The sequence below is a fragment of the Schistocerca serialis genome, unplaced genomic scaffold (assembly GCF_023864345.2).
Source record: "Schistocerca serialis cubense isolate TAMUIC-IGC-003099 unplaced genomic scaffold, iqSchSeri2.2 HiC_scaffold_1219, whole genome shotgun sequence".
In the NCBI taxonomy this organism is placed as follows: domain Eukaryota; kingdom Metazoa; phylum Arthropoda; class Insecta; order Orthoptera; family Acrididae; genus Schistocerca; species Schistocerca serialis.
The window spans coordinates 130,001-135,000 of NW_026047424.1; the positions used below are offsets into that span (position 1 = coordinate 130,001).

Consider the following 5,000-nt stretch of genomic DNA (forward strand, 5'->3'; position numbering starts at 1 on the left):
ACGCCCAGATAGCAGGCGACTGGTGTCGGCGACCCACTGATGTTGGCCACTGACGGCGGCAGAAGATGACAGCGCCGCACCGTCAATGGCGATGTGTAGGCGCGCCGCCCACATTTCCCCAACCTGCGTTGACGATTTGAGGAGGTGGCCCTCCCACATAAGGTGGCGCTCCAGCACCTCGATCTCACGCTGCACCTCATCCATGCCTGCACCGTCGCAGGCTGGCCCTATCTTCTTCAGCGCCAGGAGACGGGACCGACGGAGGGTCGGACCCATCCATCGGCAAGATGGAATGCCGAGGCCCCCCTGGGCAACAGGAGCGTGGAAGTATCCCAGGGGGGTGTCCGCCGGAAGGCGGAACCATCTCCTGACGGCGGCCCGGATGGTGACGTCGGCCGACTTCAATGCACCCACCCGGGTGCGGCTGAGGGCCAGCCCGTGGTACAGGCCAGGGAGAAGTACGTTGGTGAGAGCGTGGAGGCGCTGTTGCGGCTTCAGCGGAGCTCGGGAGATGACGTCAAGCTGCTCCACCAGGTGGCGACGTGGATTGAAGACACAGCGACCCGCCGTGGAAAATTGCAGCCCCAGGTACCGGAAGGTTTCACCCACACGCAGGGCAGGCATGGTGGTGTTGCCTGCTGTGAAGGTGACATTGCTGTCCACCTTCACCTTCTTCTCGCGCCCTGACGCGACTAAGGCGAGGGTGAAACACTTCCGGGCGTTGATCTGCAGCCCCAGGTGGGCGAGGGCTGCGGTAGCTGCGTCGATGAGGGACTGCAAGCCCCTCGGGGTCGCTGCAAACAGCAAGACGTCATCTGCAAAGGCCGCAGCGTTGACTCTGCGACCGAGGATCCGAGCTCCGATGTGGGAGGGCAGTTGGCCTAAAACGTAGTCCACCGCAAAGTTGAACAGGAGGGGGGAGAGGGGATCGCCCTGGCGAACGCCCCGTGCTGGCTGCACAGACACGCCCACGCCGGCGCCGTCCGCTATCACTGTCGTGCTGCCCTCGTAGCACCGCTCGACATACTCGACAAAACAATCCGGCAGGCCATGCGCCTTCAGCACGGGGCGAAGGGCAGCATGATCTACCGAATCGAATGCCTTAGATACGTCGATCGATGCCACAAAGACAGAGCGGCAGGAGCGAACTGCGTCGGTGAGAGCAGTGTCCAAGATGAAGGTATTTTCCAACATCCCATCCCGAGGGATGAATGCCCGCTGACGTTCGTCCACAGCACATGCGCGCATCAGGCGTGACGCGAGAACCTTGTGAAAGGTCCGCGCCAACACCGAGCAGACCGTAATGGGGCGAAAGTCAGCGGGGGATGTTGGTGCAGCCGTCTTCGGGAGAAGGGACGTCCGCGCGCGAAGCAGGCGTTCCGGAAGGGCGCGGGCCAGAAGGAAGAGATTCATCACTTTCACCAGGACTTCGTGCGGCAGGCGCCGCAACTCCGCTGGGGTAAGGCCGTCCGGCCCGGCTGCTGATCCCCTGGGCGGCAACGCGGCGGCGACCTCCTCATGTGTGACCGGCCCCCATAGGCACTCGGGAGCGACAGGCTCCGAGTGCGGGAGGAGGCGGTCACGAATGAAGCCCGCGGTGGAGATGGGCTTCTTTGTGAAGAGGTCCGCCCAGAAGTCCAGCAGACCAGGGATGGCAGGTGGCGGCTGGAGCAGGGTGCCATCCAAGAGGCCGCGCACGCAACGCGCACGCGACCGTCGGAAGGCATCCTGCGTTCTCGCGTACTCCCAGCGGCGCCGCTTGCGCTTCTGCGTCGGCGGCGCGGCAGGCGGCCGCTTCGATGGTTGGCGCGGCCGCTGTGTCCTGGTGATCGATCTCTCCCCTCTGGACCCGACCGACGCAAGGGCATCCGGGAGCATGCCCAGGATGACATCGGGCGGCGTGCCCCGCCCCAGACCTATGACACGATCCAGGGCAGAGAAACGCTGGGCGGAAGCGGGTAGCCCCGCCAGATGCTCCCAGATGGCGGCGTCAGTCGGCCCCTCCGGCGGCGGCCCGGTGGTGTCGGCCGCGAAGTCCTCGGCTGCGTCGACGGGCGGCGCAGCGGCCTCGCCCGCGTCAGGCAGCGGGCTCGCTGCTCCCCGGCGGGACGCCGGCTCTTCCCCCCGACCGATCTCAAGCGCCTCCATGAATTGGCGGACAAGCTGCTTGTGGGCAGCTTGCCGCCGTCGGCACTTGATTGCCTCAAGCGTTCGGTCGGGGAACATCCTGATGAGCTCTTGATTTACAAAGAAGAACCGGGCGTCCCTCTCGAGGAACAATTCGGCCTCTGCCTTGGCGAGCGACAGGACTTCTTCCTCCGTCCACCTCGCGCGATGCCTCTCCGTGACGATCTCCGCGTTGGCGGCCGCGAGGTGTTGGCGGCGGCGATGGACCCCGAGACCGTTCTTGGTGGTGAAGCTGCGGTGGCACTCACTACAGGCGTATACTGCTGCAAAAGTTACAAGATTTTCGGCACGGCCGGTTGGCCGGCTAGGTGCTGGGGGAGTTGGGGTGGCACCTTCAGCGGAAGGGCCACCACTTTTTCTCTGAATACTGCCCCCAACTAAAAAAGGGATAGTGCGAGGGGGGGCTGGTAACCCCCCCAAGCCCCTGGTGCGGTCTTCCACTCTGCGAAAATCAGCGGGCCCACGAGAAGGGGAGAAGACCGCAGGAGAGGAGAGGCTAAGAGGGCTAGGCCCATGTATTGCGCATCACTCTCCCTGTAACCATAACCCAAGGAAGGCACCTCGCAGCAGCAGCACGACTACATCAAGACCGCACTTCGAAAAGCCAAGTCCGGATGCAGCCACACCGCCGCCACTTGGCCACCTTAAGAGAGTCATAGTTACTCCCGCCGTTTACCCGCGCTTGCTTGAATTTCTTCACGTTGACATTCAGAGCACTGGGCAGAAATCACATTGCGTCAACACCCGCTAGGGCCATCGCAATGCTTTGTTTTAATTAGACAGTCGGATTCCCCCAGTCCGTGCCAGTCCTGAGTTGATCGTTGAATGGCGGCCGAAGAGAATCCGCGCACCCGCGCGCCCCCGGAGGAGCACGCTAAGGCGGACGCGGCCTCGCAGCAAGGAAGATCCGTGGGAGGCCAAGGCACGGGACCGAGCTCGGATCCTGCACGCAGGTTGAAGCACCGAGGCGCGAACGCCGCGCAGGCGCGCGCATCCTGCACCGCCGGCCAGCACGAGGCCGACCAACGGCGAGAGCAGACCACGCCCGCGCTAAACGCCCGCACTTACCGGCACCCCTACGGCACTCACCTCGCCCAGGCCCGGCACGTTAGCGCTGACCCACTTCCCGACCAAGCCCGACACGCCCCGATCCTCAGAGCCAATCCTTATCCCGAAGTTACGGATCCAATTTGCCGACTTCCCTTACCTACATTATTCTATCGACTAGAGGCTCTTCACCTTGGAGACCTGCTGCGGATATGGGTACGAACCGGCGCGACACCTCCACGTGGCCCTCTCCCGGATTTTCAAGGTCCGAGGGGAAGATCGGGACACCGCCGCAACTGCGGTGCTCTTCGCGTTCCAAACCCTATCTCCCTGCTAGAGGATTCCAGGGAACTCGAACGCTCATGCAGAAAAGAAAACTCTTCCCCGATCTCCCGACGGCGTCTCCGGGTCCTTTTGGGTTACCCCGACGAGCATCTCTAAAAGAGGGGCCCGACTTGTATCGGTTCCGCTGCCGGGTTCCGGAATAGGAACCGGATTCCCTTTCGCCCAACGGGGGCCAGCACAAAGTGCATCATGCTATGACGGCCCCCATCAACATCGGATTTCTCCTAGGGCTTAGGATCGACTGACTCGTGTGCAACGGCTGTTCACACGAAACCCTTCTCCGCGTCAGCCCTCCAGGGCCTCGCTGGAGTATTTGCTACTACCACCAAGATCTGCACCGACGGCGGCTCCAGGCAGGCTCACGCCCAGACCCTTCTGCGCCCACCGCCGCGACCCTCCTACTCGTCAGGGCTTCGCGGCCGGCCGCAAGGACCGGCCATGACTGCCAGACTGACGGCCGAGTATAGGCACGACGCTTCAGCGCCATCCATTTTCAGGGCTAGTTGCTTCGGCAGGTGAGTTGTTACACACTCCTTAGCGGATTCCGACTTCCATGGCCACCGTCCTGCTGTCTTAAGCAACCAACGCCTTTCATGGTTTCCCATGAGCGTCGATTCGGGCGCCTTAACTCGGCGTTTGGTTCATCCCACAGCGCCAGTTCTGCTTACCAAAAGTGGCCCACTTGGCACTCCGATCCGAGTCGTTTGCTCGCGGCTTCAGCATATCAAGCAAGCCGGAGATCTCACCCATTTAAAGTTTGAGAATAGGTTGAGGTCGTTTCGGCCCCAAGGCCTCTAATCATTCGCTTTACCGGATGAGACTCGTACGAGCACCAGCTATCCTGAGGGAAACTTCGGAGGGAACCAGCTACTAGATGGTTCGATTAGTCTTTCGCCCCTATACCCAGCTCCGACGATCGATTTGCACGTCAGAATCGCTACGGACCTCCATCAGGGTTTCCCCTGACTTCGTCCTGGCCAGGCATAGTTCACCATCTTTCGGGTCCCAACGTGTACGCTCTAGGTGCGCCTCACCTCGCAATGAGGACGAGACGCCCCGGGAGTGCGGAGGCCGCCGCCCCGTGAAGGGCGGGGAAGCCCCATCCTCCCTCGGCCCGCGCAAGGCGAGACCTTCACTTTCATTACGCCTTTAGGTTTCGTACAGCCCAATGACTCGCGCACATGTTAGACTCCTTGGTCCGTGTTTCAAGACGGGTCGTGAAATTGTCCAAAGCTGAAGCGCCGCTGACGGGAGCGATTATTCCGCCCGAGAGCATCCCGAGCCAACAGCGGCGCGGGTCCGGGGCCGGGCCAGGTAGGTCCGTCATCCGGGAAGAACCGCGCGCGCTTGCCGGGAGCCCGAGCGCCCAAAGGGGCGAATCGACTCCTCCAGATATACCGCCGGGCAGCCAGCCAGGACAC

At 62.5% G+C, this 5,000-nt stretch overlaps 1 pseudogene; it reads right to left on the minus strand.

The window, feature by feature from the left end:
• LOC126435785 (large subunit ribosomal RNA) overlaps positions 1-5,000 on the minus strand; it is a 7,970-nt pseudogene that overhangs the window by 2,256 nt on the left and 714 nt on the right.